Source organism: Monodelphis domestica, chromosome 3 (assembly GCF_027887165.1).
Source record: "Monodelphis domestica isolate mMonDom1 chromosome 3, mMonDom1.pri, whole genome shotgun sequence".
NCBI classification, from domain to species: domain Eukaryota; kingdom Metazoa; phylum Chordata; class Mammalia; order Didelphimorphia; family Didelphidae; genus Monodelphis; species Monodelphis domestica.
Genome location: NC_077229.1, coordinates 104397813 through 104411995, shown reverse-complemented (window position 1 = coordinate 104411995; position 14183 = coordinate 104397813). Strand labels below are relative to the sequence as shown.

Here is a 14183-nt window from a genome sequence, read left to right as displayed (position 1 = left end):
CCATTTTGGGAGGCGTGTTCTGAATTTTTTTGGATTTCCTCTTCATTCTCCTCTTTCCCTTGGGTACTTCCACCATAAAAGTTTTCAATAGTCACTTTTTTCCCTTTCTTCCTGGAGGCTTGATTTTGGGCCATGTGAGCCATCCCTTTGGTGGTTTTATTTCCCTTTCCTTTTTGGTCTGGGGTCTGGGTTATAAGAGTGGTTTTTCTGTGAATTTAGGTTGCTTCAGACTAGTTCTTCCCAGCCTCCGAGCCCAGGTATTCAGCTCCGCCCAGATAATCCGTGCGCCTTGTTCAGCGCAGCCCGCCCGAAGTCCGCTGGCTTCTCCAGTGAAAGCGCCCTGAGACGTTTTTTCCTGGCAGTCCCCAGATCCCAAGGACCCTGGAGTGCCCCCCCAGACAGAGACGCTCCCCACTCACTCGCTGTCCCGGTGAGCGCTCAGGTAGCTCACTCTGGTTTAGTGGGGGAGGTGGGGTGGGGGAAGGGCGGCTCAGTTCACTTTTCTGTGCAAGCTTTTCCTTCTTATTTTAGTGTGGAAATGTTCAAGCCCCACGTACCTTTGCCTCTGTGGGGTACTGGGGAGTCCTTCTGTTCCTCCAAAGGTGATTTTATGCTCCTTTGATGTAGTCTATTTCGTTCGGTGCTGGGGAGAGGAAACGTGCCGCGTCTAGATTGCAGCCATGATTACCCGGATGTCGAGAAACTTGTTTTAAAAAAGGGTACTTAAGGTTTGAGTATCTATCACTTTTATTCAGAGTGCTTAAGGGGTCATTCTTCAATCTAAAACAAAGGTCACTCTAAGTTTCCTGAAGACAGGTTCCCAAGGGACAAAGGTAAATTTGGGGGTTCCATAAAACATTGTCACAACCACTATAGGTAATTAGCAATGTCTAACAGTTCAGAAATAAAATATAGATTGGTATAAATACTTAAATAGCAGCACAGCCCACTATAGAACATTATAGATCCAATACAGGTGATTGATGTTACAGAATGTATAACTGATCTGCAATTCATGCTTATGTTAGGGTCCGGGTTTTCGCCCACCACCAAGGAAGACCCGTAGACAATGCAATCAAGCAAAAGGGTCATTTTATTGAACTGGCACACACCAGTGGAAACTCAGTCAAGAGAGTTCCAAGTTCCCTCCTGAAGGCTAGGCCTTAAATACCTTCCAGCATGTATGGCGCCCCCTTCCAATCCTTTATCTGTTACATACCATTGTTGCATCGTTGCTGGCATGTATGGCTCTCCTCAGCCCTTATCTGTTACATACTATTCTTGGAACTTTGACATTTTTATGTTACTGGGGTCTTCTTGGCCTCTAAGTTCTTATCTGGTATCCACTGCAGCTGGGATCTTGGCATATTTGTGGTTCTGAACTTCCAAGGCCAGGCCGTTTCCTGCTCAGGCCTCCCTCACTTAACTAGTGCTGAAACTGTACAGGTTTTTCATTTGATGTTTAACTAGTACTAAATAGTGAGAAATATAAGATTTCAGAGCATGAGGGTCCTTATTGCTATTACTTCCCCTAACTGCCTATTGCCAGTCTCCATCAAAATTAGGGTCTCAACCAAAGAATTTGATAGCTCAGGCCAATTCCATGAAGAAGGAACAAGCTTAATAAAGCTATATTATCTTAACAAGATAATATAGCAATAGAGTGGTTATAGTTAGCTAGTAAGGTTTAAAGGTAAGGCAAGTAAGGCAGGGAGGTATGTGAAGGGTTTTCAGGAATGCTTTTTTTCTTGGTTAATAAGGAAGGTGTCATTTATTTGGGTAATTGTTACCCTGTGGTTCCCAAGGAACTGATGTCATTTTACCCACGATTCACTCTGTTTTCCCACTGGGGATTGGGTGGGAGAGCAAATCTAAATGTAAATGGAATTCTAACATGTTAAATGCTTGCATTTACCATGATCTTATTCTCTGTGATATATGAGCTTTTCAACTTCAAGAAATCAGTGATTTCTCTAGTGTGGGTGCAGTTCACATGTGCAGTTGTTTTTAGTTGTGTATCACTCTTTGCGACTCAATTTGAGGTTTTCTTGGAAAAGATACTGGTGAGGTTTGTCATGTCCTTCTCTAGCTCATTTTACAGATGAGGAAACTGAGAAAAACAGGGTTATATGACTTCCTCGGTGTCACAGCTGGTATCTGAGGTCAGAGATGTTAGCATAACCTATCAATATATTGAAAAGAAAACATGTGAAATGTGCTTTGTGCAGTGCCTAGAACATAATATACACTTGTTTTCTCCTTCCAATTTATGTGAATCTGGGCAATTCACTGTGTTTTTAATTTAGTACTTACCTTACAGATTGTGAAAACCAAAGATTATCTCCCTTTATCTTCACCACAACCTCCAGAGGAAATCGAAGCAGAGATTAAGTGACTTGTTTAGAGCCACATAGTAAATGTCTGTGGTTTATTTTGAACTTGGGTCTTCTAATCTCGAGGTCCAGTGCTCTATCCACTGCACTATCTAGCTGCAAGTTTCACAAAGACCATCAGAAGAAGCCTATAGTGAATAAGAAAGTTCCAAGATCTTATCTAAGGGAAAATTCCCATAATTCTGTGGTAAACTGGAGAAAGGACATGACTAAGGTGCTAGCTCCTCTATATATAGGCTTCTTCCTAGAGTCTTTCCCTGAAAAGAATCTGGAATTCTGTACTTTCTTGAAGCTGGAAACAAGTATTACAATCTCTTCTCATCCAAAACTCTTGCCAACATTGCCTCATGTAGGCAAGAAGCACTGATTAGGGGGCAGCTGAATGGCCTAGAGTCAGGCCTAGAGACAAGAGTCCTAGGTTCAAATGTGTGGCCCGGGGTAAGTCACTTAACCCCTATTGCCTAGCTCTTACCACTTTTCAGTTTAAGAACCAATACAGAGTATTGATTCTAAGATGGAAATTAAAGAGTTATTTTTAAATACAGATTAATCATTTTTCAACCCTATGGAGAGTCTTGTGCAAATAAACTTGAGTTCTAGGTTTCACAGGACAATACACCTTACCTGCCTCATTCCAGCTAATCATATGTACTGACTGACTCAGCGCTCTTGGACTCTGGCACTTTGGGGAAATGAAGCTATCCCCTTAATGGTTCCTTGATTCTGTGACAATGGCTGGGAAGTATAATAACAATGACTAATATGTTAATGTTTTGCATGATCATACATGTAACAACTCAGATCAAATTGCTTGCCATCTCAGGTAAGAGGGAGGGAAGGAGAGACAATTTGGGTCTTATTTTTGAAAATCTGTGTTGAAAATTATATATAATTAGAAAAATCTTCTTTGAAAAACGGGTACCGTCTTTTACCTTTTTATAACTTAACTGTTCTTAGCACAGTGCCTGGCACATACTAGGTCCTTAATAAATGTTTGACTAAAACTAGATCAGAGCCCTGGCTACCTTTCTGCTTTGTGTAGTTTTCTCTGAAAAAAGCAACGGAAAAATTAATTTGAAATAGACAAATCCATCTTGCAGGAAAACTTGTTAGTTCAAGAGGTCGGATATATCACTATTGAGTTTGTATCCCAAAGAGTTTTTTTTTTTTAAGTTTGTACAAAAATATTTATAGCTGCACTTTTTGTGGTGGCAAAAAATTGGAAAATGAGGGGGTGTCCCTCAATTGGGGAATGGCTTAGCAAATTGTGGTACATGATGATGATGGAATATTATGCTATAATATGCTTGATTTCTATCTAAACTGGAAAGACCTCCATGAACAGATGCAGAGCTAAAGGAGCATAACCAGGAGAATGCTATACACAGAGACTGACAACGAATGGGGATAGAAGTTGTTTGGTGGAAGAGGAACACTAGTTGTGCCTGACCACAACTCTTGTGTGGGTTGAAACTTTCACAGCTTATCCATTCAGGAAGTATCCCCAGTGGCTTCACTTTTCCTTAGTCATCAACTTCACTCCACTCCTGACCCCAATCTTAGGATGAGATAAGAAGACAATAGGGAAAGGGAATAAGCATGTATGAAGCACCTACCATGTGCCAGGTACTATGCTTACCTCATTAAATCCTCACAACAACCCTGGGAGGTGCTATTTATAACCATCCTTGTTGAATAGCCTTCTCATAATATGGCCGAGTAAATTTGTTAGCTGATCTTTGTGTATCTCACTTTGTTATGCAAGGAGAGAACTGCTCTGAGTCAGGCCCACCCCAGAACAGAGATATAGAAAATTGTAAAAAATATTTATTTCAATAAAACTTGTTTCTTTTGTAATCCTACATATTCATATGCATTTAAGATTATTCTGAGAAGGGAACCATAGCCTTTACCAGACTACCAAAGGGGTCCATGACACAAAAAAGATTAAGAATCCCTGTTCTAAATGCATATCTGCTATTGAATGGGACCCACTCAGTAATCCTTATTCAAAGAACAATGAAGTTGGCCTTGCCACTGGGATATGAATATATCACAATGAGCCAAATTCTAGGCAGACTACTATCCAACACAGTGCCTGTTAAAATATACCATTTACTGACTTCTAGATATCTGTGAATAGGTTGGTAGAATAGTGTGCAACTTGCTAAGACAATATTGGAAGATTAGAACAGTGAGGTAGGGCCAAAAAGCAGAAGTAGGACATGTTTACAGACCATGTAATCATGGTCTGTAATAAACCAATCAATCCTGACCACCCAGTCAAAAAGATATTACTATAAACCACTATTACACTTGAATTTGAAAGTCATCTTCAAGCTACATGGACCCATAGAATCAGTGGCCATGGCAGTTAAGATTCCTAATGGTATCAATACCATGGCCTCTCACTAGAGATTAGGTTATCACTGTTGAACAAATACCCTGCCTGCCAAATATTGTGCCCCAACATATAGTTTTAGTATGGAGACATCTCCATTGGTCCTACACCTGTCAAGTGAACTAAAGCATCCCCCTTCTTTCAAGGAACATTTCTTCCTTGATCAGGATTCTGTCTCAGATATGCCATTTGTATGTCTTTTCATGTGATCTACTCCCATACACCTCAATACCTCCACCCTGGAATGAAAAGGCTAATTAGAACTAAATTGAAATTAAAATGGAATAGAAAGGTAGAATGGATTGCTAAAGGAATATTGAAATTAATGAACAACTATTTATCCAAGGATGGGAAGTCTACCTCTAGGAGGCTGTACAGGGCTTAAGTCAAAGGCTCCTTTTTTTGGTCATACCACTCTAACAGTGAGAATAATTCTTCTGGACCCAAGTCTCATCCTTCTCATCGACTACTGGTTACTCTTCAGCCAGGAGGGAGGAGGAAATGTTCTCCCTAAGCAAGAGGTTCAGACAAATCCCCAAAATGTTTAGTACTAAGAATAGCTTCCAGCCAGTGAGTAGTTTGGGAAAGGGTCCTCTTTGGTTTTCTGAACCTAGCCTTTATTGTGACAGGTTATCTCTGTTCTAAATACACCTATTTCTGCTTCCATGCACTCCAAATGCTGCCTTTTTTCTGGAACCTCCATATCCCAAAACTTCCTGTTGCCTTCTTCCCAATTAACATCAGATGTCCTAAGTCAATGGATCTTCTTCCTTATGATACAGATTGAAGTTCATTGCACCTGAAGCTGGGTTATGTCCTTCCAACTTGTCTCGTATTCATCTAGATGAATTATGTTCCTTCTGCTGAAATGCAGTTATAGTTCAATTCTTTTTGGAGATCTTGATGAAGTCTTTGTATTCCCTTCTTTTCTCTTGCTCTCAGATTTCTTATTTTGGACCCTAAATTTTCCTTTATGTGAAGCAAAATGCACTTCCAGATGCTTATTAAAGCTTTTTTCCTTTTGTAATGAGTACTCTGTATTCTCTTTTGTAAAAATCTCAAAGTACTAAGAACAGCCACAATGAACTATAACCATTCCTATCCAATATGAATTACATGATACACAAATAAGGTTGAGCTCTAATTTCTGGTTTTTCCATTCCTTTCACTGAAAGGGTTTTTACCAATATGAATTCTCTGGAGTTGAGTAAGATTTGCACTCCAACTGAAGACTTTCTCACATTCATTACAATGAAAGGGTGTTTTTTTTTTTAAACCCCATTATAAATTCTCTGGAATTGAATAAGGTTTTGTCTTCCTCACATGCACTACAATGATAGGGTTTCTCCCCCAAATTCAGGAATTAGTATGCACTTCCAGTGAATGCTTTCCAAAATTCATTGCACAAATAGGATTTTTCTCCTGTATCTTTCTTTTTAAGTAAATAAAGGTTTGCTAACTGAAGACTTTCCCACATTCATTACACTGATAGGATTTCTCTCCAATAGAATTCTTTTAAGTAGAATAAGCCTCATTTTCTAACTGAAGACTTTCCCACATTCATTGCACTGATAGAATTTCTCTCCAGTATGAATCTTTGGAGTTGAATCAGATTTGCATTGCTATAGAACATTCAGCCACACTCATTATAGCTAAGGCTTTTCTCCAATAGGAAGTCTCTGAATTTCACTAAGTTTTTTAGTCCAACTCCCATATATGCTTTCCCACATTCCTTATATTGAAGGGGACTTTCTCTAGTGTGAATTGTCTTAAGCTGACTAATGCTTTTGACCAAAGACTTTTCCCACATCCATTACACAAATTGGGTTTCTTCCCAGTATTCAGTCTCTGGAGTTGAGTAAGGTCTGCCCTCTGAGTGCTCTCTCATACACTCATACAATTACAGAATTTCTCTCCATTGTGAATTCTCTTTAAGTCTTGCTTTCTTACTGAAAGCTTTCACAATTCACTACACTGAGGTTTCTCCTCTATGAATTCCTTAGAGTTGAACTGTTTTGAATTTCAGCTGAAGGCTTTCCCACATTCATTACACTGATAAAATTTCTGTTTGAATTCTTTGGAATTGAATAAAATTTGTACTCCAACTGAATGCTTTCCACATTCACTACACTGATAGGATTTCTCTCCAATAAGAATGATCTGGAGTTGAATAAGTCTTGTAGTTCAACTCAATATTTTCCCACATTCATTATGCTTTGGCTTCTCTCCAATATGAATCCTCTGGAGCCAAATGAACTTTGCATTTTGAAGGTTTCTCACATTCATTTCATGAGTTTCTCTCATATTTTTTGGGTTTTGGAGTAGGATCAGATTTGCATTCCAACTGAACACTTTCCTACATTAATTTCATTGGAAGGGTTTCTCTCTAGTATGAATCCTCAAGAGTCACATAAAATTTGCACTGGCACTGTATGCTTTGACATTAAACTGATAAGGTTTCTCACCAACATGAATTCTCTGATGTCTAATACAGTTGCATTCTATTATGACTTCTGAATGTGATTTCTGAAATTCATCACACTAATAGGGTTTCTATGCAGTATGAATTCTCTGAAGTTGAATAAGGCTTGCCTTTTGGCTGAATACTTTTCCACATTTATTATAGTGATAAAGTTTCTCTCCATTACTATTTGGAGTTGAATGAAGTTTGCCTTTTAAAGAATGCTTTCCCACATTTATTATAGTAATAAGATTATTTTCTATTATGAATTCTCTGTGGAGTAAGCCATATATTCCTTCTGCAGGCTTTTCCACATTCATTTTTAATTCTTTCTGGTGTTAATTTGCCTATGTGTAAATTAAACCTACAGGTTTCATTCACATTCACTGCTCATAAATTATTTCCCTCCTGTTTGATTTTCTGATGTTTAGGTTTGAAATTTAGCTAAATCCTTTTCCACATTCATGACATATTATTCCTCCCTAGTATGCATTATCTGTTGTCCAAAAAAGATATGAGTAGTATTTAAAATTTTAACCTATATATCACATAAATAATCTTTTTCTAAAACTTTTTTGAGAAAGGAATTTCTTTAGGCTCTTTCCTACATGGATTCTTGGCTCTCTTTAATGGTCCACAGACTTCTCCATAATTATCACCATTTAGGAATATTTATAACAATTCCATCTTCAGAAAATGTCTGACCTGGAATCAAAGGCAGATTCTTCATTTTTCCAAAAGAATCTGAAACCATAAAACAGAAAAATTAATTTTTACATTTCTTATATTTTAAGACAACTGCTAGAATAATATAAAGATAACTGTTGATGTTAATAGTTAAGGGAGGGAATTTATGTGAATGATTTTTTAAATTTTTCATTGTAATTCAGAGTTAGTCTGGAAATGAATAGCTGAACCCAATTCAATTAAATCAACATTTATAAAAGATACATATATTTTAAAAGAACCCAATATCAGAAAAAGAAATTGAACAAATCATAAATGAACTCTAAAAGAAAAAAAAGAACTCTAGGACCAGATGGATTTATGAATGAATTCTATCAAATAATTAAAAATAATTAATTCTAATATTAAATATATAAGGGGAAATGAGAAAAAAAATTTCCATTCATTTCATGATTAAAAAAGTATGACTTTAGATATGTGAGACATCTTATTGGTGTCTCTAGCATTTAATTCTATCAATGCTAATAGATTCTTCACAATCAAACTAGCAACAAGCACAGTGGAATTTTGTATTCTCTGTATTCTTTTTTTTTTTTAACCTCAGTACTTTTCAGTTCATTATGTAACTAAAGACATGGTCTGCTGTAAAATATCATTTACAAGTCTGTTTTCATATTTTTTGCCAAGAAATATGAAAGTAAGGAAATATGTTAGATGTTTGTATTCTCTGAGTCAACTTTTTTTTATAATAAAGTCCATGATTTTTTGGCTCTATACTATTTGATATTTATTAATTATTGAGGCAGCTAGATGGAATTGTGGATAGAATGTTGTAATCAGAGGAGTCAGGCTAAAATCCAGCCTAACACTGTGAAGCCAGGAGCAAATTACTTCTCAATTTATTTCATCTAGTAAAAAAAAAAAGACAACTTCATGTTTTTTCATGGATTTTCAAGGATAAAAAGGAATAATATATTATAAAACTTTAAGAACTATATATTAGCTATTAAGAAACTTTAGAATTGATAAAGGTTTGGATGTATCACTTGATCTGGTGCCCTCTTCTCTTTGCTCTCCCCATAATCAGATCCCACCAGTCTTAACAATCTCTTTGCAAATGACTACAAAATCAATGTATTCTGGCTCAATCTCTCTCCTGAGCTTTAGTTCTCTGTACCATTTGACTGTATCCAATTGACTATTGGATATTTCATAGACATCTTAACTCAACATATCTAAAAATGAACTCATTTTCTTTCTCCCAAACTCTTTCAAACTTCCCATTTCAAGGCACCATCATTTCTGTTTCTTGCTCTCCCTCGTTCCACATACCCAAATCAATTGCTAAATCCTGCTATTTCTACCTTCATACCATCTCCCACAGTTGACTTCTTAGATGCCTTAAACAGCCTCCTAACTAGATCTTCCAATGTATCAAGTTTTTTATAATTTCAACCCATACCCTACATTCCTGCTGAAGTAATTTTACTAATGAACCTATCTGACCATGTGACTATCCTGCTTAGTCAACTCCAGTGGCTTCCTATTGCCTCTAAAATAAACTATTAACTCCTCTGTTCAGCTTTTAAAGCACTACAGGACCTGACTCAATGTATTTTACCAGCTTCATTGGATATTGCTCCCCCTCCTGCATTCTACCACCCAGCCAAACTGGCCTCTCTGCTCCTCACTCATGATTCTCCTCCTTCCTGTCTCTGAGACTTCAAAGTCCATACCTAAAATATCTTTATTCCACAACATAAACACAACCCCCAACCCCAACCCACCCTTTACAGAATTCTCTTCCTTTCCTTTAAGATGCAGCACAAATACAGTACTCCACTTGATTCCTTTTCTATTCCTGCCTGCAACTATTGGTTCCTTCCTTCTTTATACCTAAGTACTTTGCAAATGTGTGAAATTTATGTTTAAGTTGTATATATTTTTGTGGGTACCAGTTGCCTCTTCTGTTAGAACAGGTCATTTCATTCTTTCTACTTATCTCCAGCAGTGCCTGACACAATGCTCAGACTGTAGTTGACCAATCCTCATAATAGTTAAGTAAAGTATCCCTAATGACTACGGTAAAAATTTCTTAATGTATTGTTGAATCTGTAGAACTGCACTGATATCTATTTCAAAGAAAACTAAGGCACCCAGGTGAAGTGACTTTTCAAAACAATGTAGCCAAGAGGGGAAAAGCTAGGGTTCAAACTATAAGTCTTCTGTCCCTAAGATCAGTTCCTGTCCTGGACAAGATAATTCTTGTACAGGTAAAGGGCTGAACTAGGTGGTCTCTAAAATACTGCTCAACTTTAAGAATCTGTGCTTCTTCTTTAAGTGCTCATCTAGTTCCTTTTGAAGACCTTCTATAATGAGGAAGCCATTACCTTCCAAGGCAGCCAGCCCATTCAGTTTCTGGATAGTTCTACCATTAGAAACGTTTTTTTCCTTTTGTCAAATCTAAATCTGCCTCTTTACAACTTCCACCAACCATCATTGCTCCTACTTCTGCCCCTTGGGAGCCTAACAATAAAAATCCAATTCCCTTTTTTTCTAGACAAACCTTCAAAAACTTGGGCATGGGGAATCTTGTCTTCTCTCACCCTTACTCGACTTAAGACTCGTCTTCTCCCAATTTACTCCCAGTTCCTTCAACCATTCCTTTTTGGACATGGTCTCTAGTGATCTCACTATTCTGTCTCCTCTCTTCTGGACGCTCTCCAGCTTATCAATATCCTTCCTGTAACAGGGAGAAGAGGTCGCAGAACTGGTCACGTTGCTCCGGGTGTATCTAAATACCTCAGCCCAAAGGGCAGTACAGATCAGGATCCCTGTCACCCGAGTGCTGCTGAACACAATTCAGCCGCCTCTACCCACGGGGACAGCAAAGCTCACTCCTCTCCCGCCGCAAAGTGGTCCTCCCGAGAGACACAGCCCTTTCTTCGGGCACCGAAATTTCTTTTGGAAGTTTTCGCCGTTTCAGATAGAATCTTTCTGTTTCCAAACTAGAATATAAGGCCGTTAAGGAAAGGCCGTTGGTCACTAACCGGAAACCTGGCCCAAAGAATTGCCCTCAGCAAACCCTCTGACTTTCCAAGGTCATTCTAGACTGCCGCGAGGAAGTGGCATAGAGATTGAGCCGGAAGCCCCACCCCTAAAGAATCAATCATCGAGCATTCGGTCCTCCGGGATTCCTAGAGTAAGACACAGAAAAGTTCCTGCAGTGGAGACGTGGACGGAGAGTGGAACCGAAACTTGAGCGCTCCCTAGCGGAAGTGGGATTGCATCTCCGCACTTTCAGCCCTTTTCTGTCCACAGCGGAGGCCAAACCCCGCTTCAGGTTTGGTATGTAATTTGATTTACAGTTGTAAGCTCTCCTTTGCTATAGACTCTTTGCCTCCTCTTCATCATCTCTTTCCTTCCCCAATCCTCCCTCAGCCTCCAGATCGGGTTCAGCTATTCCCACCCCACCCCCTCCTTTTACATTTGTAGAAACTGAGGTCACACAGGTAATAAACTCGAAAGGCAGGATTTGCAGGTACTGCATTATACAGAATGGTCCTGTACCCTTCTCCTGTAGTTCTCTTCTTACTCAATTCATCCTTTTACTTCTTCACTTTTCCTCCCTCCTACTTCACAACTTCCCCCATCAACCTACATCTTCCATATTCTTTTTATCTGATTCCCTCCTTTCATTAATCAACAAGCACTGATAATCCTTCTTTGATGTGGCAAATATTGTGCCAAGTACTGAGGATACAAAGGATGCAATGAAGCAGCTCCATCATGCATTCCATAAGGGGAGACAAAATGTACTACATTTAGGATAAATGCATCGTCAACATCATAACTAGTATTTATACAGAATGGTTTAAGGTTTGCAAAGTGGTTTACAAATATTATCTAATTTTATCCTCAATACAACCATAGGAAGTAGATACTATTATTTCCCCCATTTTATAGATGAAGAAACTGAGGCATCTTGTACTTAAATACATGGAATCAGTATTTTTTTTTAATGTTGAAGAATAATTTTATGATATCTATTAGCCCTAATACTAATGCATATCCCAAAGCTTTAGACTATGGAAACCTGCACAGTGCAAAGAAGCACAAGGTAAAGGAGACCAACAATAAGGATCTATACCAAGACATAAGACTTGTTTTATTGTTTGAGGAAGTGACTATTTTACAAATTCAGATGTTAGACTTTACTGTGCCAGGTTTTTATAAGTGCCTTCATCTGGCATTTAATTTTGGCTCCCCTCTCTCTGAGATTGAAGGTAAAATCAGACCAGGGAATCATACTTCCCTTTTATTTCAGACTTTTGTCCCCTTTATCTTTTATAGCATGGCAATTTTCTGGTTGCCAATGGATAAGTGCAATATTGCTGCAATTGTCCTGCATGCTTGTAGAACATAAGCCACTTTAATTGGTGATTCAAGGACCTATTATGGTTTTATTTTTACTTGTAATTTTATACACATAGGATTTTGATATATATGTATATATGTATTTTTATCAAGAATTTAAATGTTTTCCCCATTTTTCCATTTTCATTCCATTCTATTTGGTTTGGGGGTTTTTGGTTTTCTTTTGAGAATTGATTCATATACCTCATAGCTCAGCCAGGTATTGTGGGATAATTCTTTTTTTTTTTTTTTTTTTTTTAAATATATTTTATTTGGTCAATTCCAAGCATTATTCGTTAAAGACATAGATCATTTTCTTTTCCTCCCCCCCCCAACCCCCCATAGCCGACGCGTAAGTCCACTGGGCATTAGATGTTTTCTTGATTTGAACCCATTGCTTTGTTGATAGTATTTGCATTAGAGTGTTCATTTAGAGTCTATCCTCTGTCATGTCCCCTCAATCTTTGTATTCAGGCAGTTGCTTTTTCTCGGTGTTTCCACTCCCATAGTTTATCCTTTGCTTATGAATGGTGTTTTTTTCTCCTGGGTCCCTGCAAGTTGTTCAGGGACATTACACCACCACTAATGGAGAAGTCCATTACGTTCGATGATACTTGTGGGATAATTCTAGTGTTAATAAATACCCTTCTAAGGGAGGATTGTATAATTATCCTAAAATCCAAGGTTTAATAACTTTTAAAGTAATTTTGGGAAAAGAAAATCACCAACACCCCAAAACAAAAAAAGTGAATCTTCTGGAGAGAGATCTTCAAGAGATCCAGAGTGAACTTTGGGATATAATGAACTGAACTGAAGCAAGTTGACCTATCATTTATTCTGAATGTAAACTCATATGCCCCCTAATTGGCTTTTTGTCAATATATCTATCAATCATTTTTTGTTTTCTTTCTCTTTTTTCTTTTCTTTCCCTCTTATTCCCCAGATTATTGTAATTCCCTCTACATAAAGTATAATATTTTATATACCTCTAGTAAGAGAATCTTTAGATGTATAGGCTACACATGTAGAATAATTCATTGGGGCGACCTTGGCTTCCCTTTTAGGTGTTTAGACCCACGCAAGAAGATTATGAAATGGCTGGTTCCCTTCATGTTAATCTCCTAGAACACTTGAGTGAGGAGATTTAAGATGCTAGTCTCCCAAAGAATCAAAGGGGGTGAATTTGTGCAAAAGGAAATTTTCCCTCCCCTCTTCTTGACTATGACTATCTGGCCTGAGTTTGAACTCGGGCTGGAAACAAAGATTGTGTGAGGGAAATCAATGGATAAATTTAGTCACAAGGGTAGAATAACAGCCAGAAAAATGGATCAAGGCTGCCAAGAATATCTCAAGACAGCACAGTGATTTCCCAGGCACTGTCCCCTGGGTGGCCCAAACAAATTAGAAAACTATGGTTGCTCCTGAGATATCACGTGTGAGAGTAGTGTGAAGGGTCTCAGTTATAATGAATCGTGAAGATATTGAAAATGTATTCAAAAGCTGACTCCAATGAGCAAATGCTCATGGACCAGACTTATGGATATATTTCTAATATTTCACATGATTGATTGCAGAATCTTTAAATTAGGTGGGACTTAAAATTTTACTGAACTTACAAATTAAGCCTATGCTGTTATCTGCAGTCTGAAAGCTAGCAGACCAGTTCTACAGATTCTTTGTAATGTCAAAGACTGACCCCTACATTTGTATAAACTGCTGCCAGTGTGGCAGATAGGAGAAGGCTTCACATGAGCTACTTTCCTGACTTCTGGCCATGCTATTGTACTACCATTTATTGCTTCCTGGTTTTCACTATTATGTTAAA

The 14183-nt window shown here is 38.0% G+C and overlaps 1 long non-coding RNA gene across 1 annotated transcript; it reads right to left on the bottom strand.

Moving 5' to 3' along the window:
- Positions 1-1075: 1075 nt before the first annotated feature.
- On the bottom strand, positions 1076-11101 carry LOC103098146 (uncharacterized). Its single transcript, XR_465652.3, has 2 exons — positions 10509-11101; positions 1076-7999 (listed from the first exon to the last, which is right to left on the bottom strand). It is a non-coding gene; the product is annotated as an uncharacterized LOC103098146 (long non-coding RNA).
- Positions 11102-14183: the final 3082 nt, after the last annotated feature.